The sequence below is a fragment of the Schistocerca gregaria genome, chromosome 4 (genome assembly GCF_023897955.1).
Source record: "Schistocerca gregaria isolate iqSchGreg1 chromosome 4, iqSchGreg1.2, whole genome shotgun sequence".
In the NCBI taxonomy this organism is placed as follows: domain Eukaryota; kingdom Metazoa; phylum Arthropoda; class Insecta; order Orthoptera; family Acrididae; genus Schistocerca; species Schistocerca gregaria.
In genome coordinates, this window is record NC_064923.1 from 640,695,029 (window position 1) to 640,706,306 (window position 11,278).

Genomic DNA, 11,278 nt, shown 5'->3' on the forward strand with positions numbered 1-11,278 from the left:
TACACCTGACAGCACAGAAAGAGGATGCGGGAAATCGCAACCCGAGACGATGTCTGCTGCAGCACTGATACGAGTGAAATGTAAACTACCATTTTCCGTATTGTGCTGAAAACACCCGCGATAGAAATTATTACTTGACGTATTACGCAAAAATAGTCCTGTCTGTGTCCTAGACCTATTCTAAAAGGGCACAAAAGCTTTACTTGAAATTAAAATACTCTGTTATTATTAGCTATCTGTGTTCTATTCTCAAGTTAACATGGGAATTTTAGTTCGTCGTCACTGTTAGCTAAATGGTCAACCAGTAAGCTATATAAAAGCACAGAGATTCGACTTGGTGTTAAGTTGCAACAGTTCCTTTTATTCTTCTCTCAACAGATATCTCATACGCGGAAAATATCCCTCTGTTCTGATGATGTGCATCTAATTTTCCACTGCAGAAGCGACAATTGTTACCCCATTAACCTGTGAGGGTAACTAACTTGTGGTGATCGGAGGCATATTCAACGTCAGTACACTCATACAGCATGGCTCTCTCTTCTGCAGATAAAAGTAATACCACATTAAACTTAATTCAATCACTGTAGCAACGAATTATCAAAACATGATTATTCAGTCCATACAGTAGCAGTAGCGGAAGCTGCAGCACGAACTAAGAAGTGCTCTAATGGTCACATTAAATTTTATTTCGAAAAGAAAACATAAAGTCGTAAAGCATTTCGTTCTGTGGTAATGCGAGACTCTTTCCGAATTTCGTCTTGACAACAGATCGGATGACAAATGTTTTAAAAGTATTCGAAACACACACACGTTGTACACTGTACAATCTGAATTAAAGACACTTCAGTGCGTTGACATCATCTTCGCCTAACCGCTTGTTGTTGTTGTTGTATTCAGTCCAGAGACTGGTCTGATGCAGCTCTTATGCTACTCTATCCTGTGCAAACTACTTCATCTCCAAATATCTACTCTAACCTACACCCATCTGAATCTGCTTAGTGTAATCAACTCTGGTTCTCCCTCTACGATTTTCACTATGCATGCTGACCTCCAATACTAAATTGGTGATCCTTTCATGCCTCAGAACATATCAACCGATACCTTCTTCTAGTCACGTTGTGCCACAAATTTCTCTTCTCTTCCATTTTATTCACCACCTAATCTTCAGCATTATTCTGAAGCACCACATTTCGAAAGCTTCTATTCTCTCACTGTTTAAATTATTTATCGCCCATGTTTCACTTCCACTCTACACCCTATACAAATACTTTGAGAAAAAACTTCCTGACACTAAACTCTACACTTGATGTTAACAAATTTCTCTTCTTCATAAACGCTTCTCTTGACATTGATATTCTACATTTCATATCGTCTCTACTTCGACCATTATCAGTTATTTTGCTCCTCAAATAGAAAAACTCATCTACTACTTTAAGTGTCTCATTTACTAATCTAATTCCCACAGCATCACCCGACTTAATTCGACTACATTCCATTATCCTCGTTTTGCTTTTGTTGATATTCATCTTATATCCTACTTTCAAAACACTGCCCATTCTGCTCAACTGCTCTTCCAGGGCCTTCGTTGTCTCTGACAGAATTATAATGCCATCAGCAAACCTCAAAGTTTTGATTTTTTCTCCATGTATTTTAATTCATACTCCAAATTTTTCTTTTGCTTCCTTTACTGCTAGCTCAATATACGGACTGCAACACATCGGGGATAGGGTACAACCCTGCCTCACTCCCTTGCCAACCACTGCTTCTCTTTCATGCCCCTCGACTCGTATCACTGTCATCTCGTATCTGTACAAACTGCAAATAGCCTTTCGCTCCCTGTCATTCACCCCTGCTACTTACAGAATTTGAGAGAGTATTCCAGTCAATATTAACAGAATCTTTCTCTATGTCTGCAAATGCTGGAAACGTAGGTTTGCCTTTCCTTAATCTAAGATAAATCGTAAGGTACGTGTTCCAACATTTATATGGAATCCTAACTGATCTTCCCCAACGTTGGCTTCTACCAGTTTTGCCATTCGTCTATAAAAAGTTCGTGTCAGTATTTTGCAACTGTGACCTATTAAACTGATAGTTCGGTAATTTTCACAACAGTCAACACCTGCTTTCTTCGAGATTGGCATTATTATATTCTTCTTGAGGTCTGAGGATATTTCGCCTGTCTCATACATCTTGCTCACCAGATGGTAGAGTTTTGCCAGGGCTGTCTCTCCCAATGCTTTCAGTAGCTCTATAGGAATGTTGTCTACTACCGGGGGCATGTTTCGACTTAGGTCTTTGAGTGCTCTGTCAAACTCTTCACGCAGTATCATATCTCCCATTTCATCTTCATCTACCTCCTCTTCCACTTACATAATATTGCCCTCAAGTTCATCGCTGTTGTATAAACCCTGTATATATTCCATCCACCTTACAGCTTTCACTTCTTTGGTTACTACTGGTTTTCCTATTGAGCTCTTGGTATTATTACAGGTGGGTCTCTTTTCTCCAAACGTCTCTTTAATTTTCCTGTAGGCAGTATCTACCTTCCCTCTAGTGATATATTTCTCTGCATCCTTACTCATGTCCTCTACCCATCCCTGCGTAGCCATTTTGCACTTCCTGTCGATCACATTTTTGAGACGTTTGAACTCCTTTTTGCCTGTCTCATTTACTTGATTTTTATATTTTCTCCTTTCGCCATCAGCGGAGCTAGTTGGCATATAAACTTGTACTACTGTGGTAGACGTGGGCTTCGTGTCTCTCTTGGCTGCAATAATGCGTTCACTATGCGGTTCGTAATAGCTTACCCGCGTCCCTATTCGTTTGTTCGTTATTAAACCTAACCCTGCGGTACTTATATTTGAATTTGTAATTGTAACACTGTATGCACCTGACCAGAAGTCTAGTTCCTCCTGCCTCTGAACTTCAATATCTCGCACTTTAACCTTTCCGTTACCCTTCTTAAATTTTCTAGCCTACCTTCCCGAGTAAGGGATCTGTCATTTCACGCTACGATCCGTAGAATGCCAGTTTTCTTTCTACTGATAACGATGTCCTCCTGAGTAGTCCCCGTCCGGAGATCCGAATGGGAGACTATTTTATCTCCGGAATATTTTACCCAAGACGACGCTATCATCATTTAACTATACAGTAAAGATGCATGCCCTCGGGAAAAATTACGGCTGTAGTTTTCCCTCGCTTTCAGCTGTTCACAGTAGCCCCGCAGGAAGGCTGTTTTTGGTCAATGTTACAAGGCCAGATCAGCCACTCATCCAGACTATTCCCCCTACGACTACTGAAATGGCTGCTGCCCCTCTTCAGGAACCACACATTTGTCTGTCCTCTCAAAAAATAACCCTCCGCTGTGGTTGCAGTTGCGGTACGGCTATCAGTATCGCTGAGGCATGCAAGCCTCCCCGCCAACGGCAAGGTCCATGGTTCATGGAGGGGGGGGGGGGGGGGGGGCGCTGTGTGTTATGGTTATCTATATAACTGCATATATCATTTACGTCTATTAGCCTGAAATTATTCACAAAGTATTAAATACTTTCAAATATCCACGTGGTAAGCTATGTGCAGCGATTTGAACCCACTACGTCCTGCCCCGTATGTAATCACTCTTTTTTCTGTGTCAGCTCTCCAAATAAAAGCTATTTTCCCCGAAAAGTACTAACGATATTGACCTAAAGCCATTGGCACACTGTTCGTGCAGTTGAACATTGAGTTTGCCGAGTTTCTGGCATCAAAGCGTGAAAAAAGCACTTTGAGGAGTCCAAAACTTCCTGCCCCTCATTCCACTCTTAGATGTTGTCTTTAATGTCCTGTCCTGACGTGACCTGACCATTCCGTCCACAAAAGCCCTCTTCCCAGTCACTGCCAGACAGAGTATGCACACCAGCGTTAACTGCGTTACTTTTGTCAGTACCTACAGGGCAAGCCCTTAACTCACTAAGCTGTCCAACCTATTCCCTACTTGTCTGTATGTTGAAGATCCAGTGTTCATAGGAATCACACAGTTCTGACGCTCTTCGTCGGTATTACGCAGTCGTAAGGCGCAAAGACAGAAATCGGGCGGTTTAGAATGATTTTGTCAGCGTTGTTACTCAACACGTCTGACTGCCCTTCTCTTGTAAATTTGGAACGGTGCGGAAACGCAACTGATAAACGCTGTACTGTCATGAACGTCCACTCTTACTACCTGCTCCGCTATCCGCTCACAAACTGCACTCCCATGCCATCGCTTAGAACATCCTTCCTAGTCATTTAATACAGCTATGTTTGGTTATGCGACATTTCCAAATTTGCTAGTAACAGAAATTTCTAACAGTAAGTGCGATTATTTCCAAACAAGTTTTGTGGGACAAAGTGGACAACCTTGAGAATTACATTGGCGTTGTGGACCCAGTTTTGAAAAACTGACTGGACTCCAAGGGGCATCTTTCAAATCAGTGCCATCGCATTGAATTTTGGTCTTTCGCAGGATACACTGCTAACATGCTAAGACATACTGAAAAACGGTATATCAGTTGCTTTCTGGACTTTGTATACTAATTATACAGGTTTTTATATAGCAATAACCCTGAGGAAGTTCATTCTATGTATATTGGAAACTTGTAAACTTACTGTCGAAACAGTGTTGCAATTTGGTAAGTAGAACCGTTTTTTTTTTTTTTTTTAATCTGTGCTTTATTGTATAAATGTAAGATTGGAATTTCGTCAGCCGTCGTCAAATTTAGTAATTCATTCGACGTCTGAAAAAGAAAATCAGTTGCAAAGGCCGAGTATAACGGAAAGGTTTGTTTGCTATAACAGCTTTTGTGTTTACTGAGTCCCGTCACGGAACAGAACCAGATTTAAGTGTTCAGCTCTATTTGCAAATTGTGCGCGGATTGAACCGTAAGTTACAATACTGAACTACTACACATACTTTGTTTAAAGAACTATCTGAATGCTTGTCTGTACAATGTGTATCTCTAATTATCTGTCAAGCAAATGCTGGATTTATTTCTCGCGACGGAACTGTGACTGCCACTATCTTCGTTATTCCATGTTCCGCAGCGAATTTCCTAGCCGGGCCGGTAGGCGTTACCCTCGTTTCACAATAAATCCTGCAAACACGACGTCATTTCTACGACATAAACGATATCAATGATCGCTTGATTTGCTATCGAGTTTGTGACAGGGAAGAATGCAAATTTTATTGCTGTGGGTTTCACTCACAGGTACTAAAGCGGTCCTCTTAGGTTTCTGCCTAACCAGGAGCTCGCAAATCGCTAAATATGGGATGGGGCCAAATAAAAGTGGGCCGGACGAGTGCATACGACTGGACTTGAATTTGTGGCAGCTCTTAAGGAGGAGGGAAATATCTACAGTTACTTCTAAAAGGATGGAGCAACTGTACATATAGCCGGCTGAAGCTTGGAGAACATTTACACAATCCTCATGCTGACTGTTTCCAGCAGAGTTCAGTCTGGTCGGTGGGCACCCACGACACCTGATCTATCAGTGTGGGTTTATTTTGTGGGGGGAGCCATCACGTCCATCGTGTAACGCAATAACCTACACAGTCTTAAAGGGCCGAAGCAAATAATTTGAGCACGAGTTGATTTGTTGTTGTTGTTGTTGTTGTTGTTGTTTTCAGTCCTAAGACTGGTTTGATGCAGCTATTCATGCTAATCTATCCTGTGAAAGCCTCTTCATCTCCCAGTACCTACTGCAGCCTACATCCTTCTGAATCTGCTTAGTGTATTCATCTCTTGGTCTCCCTCTACGATTTTTACCCTCCCCGTTGCCCTATAATACAAAACTGGTGAGCCCTGATGCCTCAGAACATGTCCTACCAATAGATCTCTTCTTCTAGTCAAGTTGTGCCACAAACTCCTCCCCAATCCTGTTCAGTAACTCCTCATTAGTTATGTGATCTACCCGTCTAATCTTCAACATTCTTCTATAGCACCACATTTCGAAAGCTTCTATTCTCTTCTTGTCCAAACTATTTATCGTCCACGTTTCACTTCCATACATGGCCACACTCCATACAAATACTTTCAGAAACGACTTCCTGACACATAATTCAATATTCGATGTTAACAAATTTGTCTCCTCCTGAAACGCTTTCCTTCCCATTGCCAGTCTACATTTTATATCCTCTCTACTTCGACCACTTATTTTGCTCCCCAAATAGCAACACTCCTTTACTACTTTTAGTGTCTCATTTCCTAATCTAATTCCCTCATAATCACCCGACTTAATTCGACTACATTCCATTATCCCTGTTGATTAATCGTTCATAAATCACTATGTGATGTTTTAGAGTAGGTATTTGGTATAATCATTCCAAAAACGACGTGTTTTACGCATCTCCGACAAGCTTGCATCAAGTCCTGAGACGCACCTATCGAATGCCAACGAAAGTAGATCTCGCTGTAATCGATATTTCACACGGCGCCAAAATATTGCACCTTTTGCAGGAAGTAGTATGAAATGAGTATTGCAGGACGGCATGGGAGCCGTGAGTAATTGCCCAAATAGCGGGTGGAGTGACGTGTAGGAAGATTGACCTCGTCGCCCCACCTGACAAGCATGGTGCATCCATCCACACCCGCGTTCATGCACGACAATCAGAATTCGCTCACAGTATGCCAGTCTAAATTTACTTATTACCTATCAACGAAAACCCTTGCTGGAGTAGCGACCGTCGTTCGTCGGGCAGAGACAGATGACCTACTTTTCCTCAAAATGCGATGTCACACCAGTGTACTGCAGGTGTGTGAATAGCAGAGCGAGTAGAGAGAAGAAATTGAGAATGACACAGGAAATTGAAGTGTTACAGTTTGTCTAAGTAATCGTCAGAGGTATCAAAGTAGCATGTTAGTGCATTTCGCTTAGTAGATAAATACATACGACTATCTGTGAACTAAGTTGGTAATAACAGTTTATTTAGCTATTAATGTCAGAGCCTTAAAGAAAAGGCTCTCCACAGTCAAATTTACTGAATATAGTGTTACTGTCCGTTATCGCAATGACTAGATGACTTGTGTTGTGCAAGCAAACGCTAACCATGGGCATAAATAGAAACAAATGTTTTGATATTAAGTTCCGTGTCATTCACTTTCCTATTGAAATTGAAATCTTCCTGCCACGAAAGTAGTTTTCCCAGCATCATCTGAATTTGTCAGTAACGGGCTATTATAGCAAGGCTTCATTAAATCAAAACTTGCGCTCACGTCATGATTTTAATCCCGCAATTGGATGCGAAGCGTATTTCCGTCGTGAACTTACACATGCCCTGTCGACGCATGTATTCAACCTCAGTAAAAAAAAAAATTTACATTCTAGTTTGAACCTCTAAATTTGATGATTTTGAGCGAGGGGCACTCATCCTCAAGGTCATCAGCGCCCTGAGGAAAAGTCAAAATAACAGTCTCATAGGTGTGAACAAGGCTGTCCCCGCATACACGCATGCAGAATAGTTTACAACGTATTAATGTCTGCTTCCCTTCCCCCACCAATTTCAGGATAAAGGCTGACAGTTCACAGAATTTCATCACTCTTAACACCAATTGTATGGACGAGGATGGTGAGCAAATGGCCATCGAAACACAGCTGCCGTGATATAAGACACGCGTTGCCAAAATATGCTAAACTGAAAGGGGGACACCCAAACCTCGCAGTGGTGGATCCCTCCGGCTCAAATTTTGTACCGTTGCAGTTTAAAACATTACGCAATATTACGAACTTAGGACTGAGGTTCCAAAATGTGTTGAGTTGAAGTAGTGTCCATGTATGGAAATATCAACCATAGTGTCTAGACGTAGTCGTGTAGACACTAGATAAATGTCCGTGGACCTACAACTAGGCGTTTCTACGGTTGGGTAGCTCTGTGCGAGAAATGTTTCGACATGTGTACTAGTTGGATATTGTGTAATTTTGAAACGACGTATTTAATAAGATTAAGACAACATGAACAATGCCATCTACATTGAAAATATGGAACGTTGAAAATTTTTACGGCAATTATGAAATACCGCGCTACGTATCTTAAGTAAATAAAATACGCTTACCAAGACTCCAATACACATCAACATAAATCTTCCATGGAGGCACGTAATTAACAATACAAAAATAGGAGATAGAAGTCAGTATAAACTTGCACATACAATTTGTAGCCGTTAGTTGTTGGAAACGTTAGAAAGCTTGCGTGTTGAGTTCGCAGTCTTCGCTGTCAACAGCTCTTTGCTGATTTCCTTCGTAAAGCGGCACTTGATGAAATGAAAAAATCAATTTACAAGTAAGGTCAAGTTTATGGTCCACACAACATTGTTAAGCACCTGTTCATAAAACAATTTACTCAGTGCTCTAAACATAGATCTGAGGTAGAAGAAACTATTTTACCAAGAACTAATTCTTCCTGGAACAATGCAAAAAAAAAACTTTTCCTGGCGGGTAATTTAAATACCAAACGCCATTTATTGAATCAAAATCTTTTAAGGCAGTCTAGTTGGAGCTATTGTGTCAGACAGCATTTCAGAAGGGTTTGAGCACATCACACCCAGCTGCTGTTTATTAAGCTCTTTGACAATGTAAGCTGCTACATTATAAAGTATACAGTTTTGGATTGCTGCCCTTATGCAGAATAGGACAATCTCTCAGTCCGCTGCCACCATCCTGTCCTCAGCGGGTAAGTTAATCCATGTTTCGTACATCATTTTCTTTAGTAAATTAATACATCTCATTAACAAATGACGTACTAAGTGTCTCAGGTCGGATCACAGATCCCGTGTACGGATAGAGCCATCTCAATAGTGACATACACGGACTGTAACATACATAATCTCAGAAATCTACAACATTGGATGGTCGTCACGAATTATAGACCTCAAAGATCCAAAATGACTTAGTAGAAGTTCAATTTTCCAGTCGTTAGGCACTTACAACCTCTGGACCATAATTCGGAGAAACTTTCCATGTAATCTTTAACTCAAATGTCTTTAAGCAATACGAGACTTAACATCTGAGGTCATCAGTCCTCTATACTTAAAACTACTTAAACTTAAGGTTAGCACACACATCCATGCATGAGGCAGTATCCGACAAGCGATCGTAGCCACAGTGTGGTAATGGACATAAGCGCCTAGAACCGCTCGGCCACAACGGCCAGCATACTCTCTCGCGTGACAGATTCCATTGTTCTGTTTGAGATATATACTGTTTTCTGAGCCAATAGTTAAGTGGCAGCCAATAGTTAAGTGGCAGCCAATAGTTAAGTGGCAGCCAATAGTTAAGTGGCAGCCAATAGTTAAGTGGCAGCCAATAGTTAAGTGGCAGCCAATAGTTAAGTGGCAGCCAATAGTTAAGTGGCAGCCAATAGTTAAGTGGCAGCCAATAGTTAAGTGGCAGCCAATAGTTAAGTGGCAGCCAATAGTTAAGTGGCAGCCAATAGTTAAGTGGCAGCCAATAGTTAAGTGGCAGCCAATAGTTAAGTGGCAGCCAATAGTTAAGTGGCAGCCAATAGTTAAGTGGCAGCCAATAGTTAAGTGGCAGCCAATAGTTAAGTGGCAGCCAATAGTTAAGTGGCAGCCAATAGTTAAGTGGCAGCCAATAGTTAAGTGGCAGCCAATAGTTAAGTGGCAGCCAATAGTTAAGTGGCAGCCAATAGTTAAGTGGCAGCCAATAGTTAAGTGGCAGCCAATAGTTAAGTGGCAGCCAATAGTTAAGTGGCAGCCAATAGTTAAGTGGCAGCCAATAGTTAAGTGGCAGCCAATAGTTAAGTGGCAGCCAATAGTTAAGTGGCAGCCAATAGTTAAGTGGCAGCCAATAGTTAAGTGGCAGCCAATAGTTAAGTGGCAGCCAATAGTTAAGTGGCAGCCAATAGTTAAGTGGCAGCCAATAGTTAAGTGGCAGCCAATAGTTAAGTGGCAGCCAATAGTTAAGTGGCAGCCAATAGTTAAGTGGCAGCCAATAGTTAAGTGGCAGCCAATAGTTAAGTGGCAGCCAATAGTTAAGTGGCAGCCAATAGTTTGTGTGATGAATCTTTGCAAAGTGAGTTTAGTATTGTACATTTGGGCGCATCTGATACATTATTGAAATCTCTCGTGGACAGTTCCGTTTTTTCAATGTCTCTGGATTAGTCTCGCGGAAATTTTTTAATGCATTTGCAGTTGAATTGCTAAGTAATCGAAAAGCCATGGGGGTCTAAACGGGAAGAATTCAATTATTGACAACCTTTAAGGCCAGCAAATTCATGGAACATATTCGAGGAATACACATGTGAACATAAAATCTATTAGGTTTTTTCCCACAGTAACTTTCACCACGAAAATAGTTCCCCAAACATTTAATTATGTTTACATAGCTTGAAAAGTCCTGACGTTTTCGTCCTGTAACTGGATTTTTGGATGCTACATGTAACATTTCCTAGTTCAGCACTGATTCGAACCTTTTATTTGAGTGACTTTCTTCACTTGTGAAACTTATCGATTGTGCTCCAGCTTGCTCCAACTATGTAATTATCTGTACTGTCGTGTTAGGTAGGATACCACCATATATTGCATTTTTGTTCACCCTACCGCAACCGGTTCGATTCAGCTACACAGGAGGCAAAAAACGAATTCCGAACATTGTTCGACAAAGTATCCTTCCTTCCCCCCCCTAGACCCCCCGGGGGGGGGGGGGTTAATTCAGCCTGGTCTAACCAAACATCCACTTTGATGAGGATTCAAACATGAAGTCTTTGTTTAGTTTGACTTCCCGAGAGTTACAAGGCCTAAACGTTCGTTTCTGAATACTCACGTCATTTACGGCATGTGCGTTGACACCACATGAGCATTGAACTACCTTTTTAGAGCTTTCTTAAATGACCTTCGGAAGGTGGATAAGGTACGCCGTCTGTTCGACAGTACTTGCAGTCTTTAGGTGACCTAATTTTGAGAATCAAAGCTCCCAAATGAACTCATCACTAGATCGATTACCAGAGATGTTTGGCACTTCATATGTGTTGTGCTCCTGAGTCACTGATTTAGATCAGGAAACCCGAAGTACTACATGCACAGGCGTAACAGTTGAGACTTTATTTTCTAACGGAGCTACTCTCCCTCTCAGTATCTCATTGTGATGCTTTAGTAATTTGGACTTAGCGTTTGAGACTATCACTTTTCCCGAACCGGCCTTATATGCTACATGGCAAATATTAGGTACTGCAACTTGAGTACAAGTCTCATAACTTCAGCTACATAATGGTACTGCTTAAACTGTTCTCCTTTGAGCTTATTTGAATGCT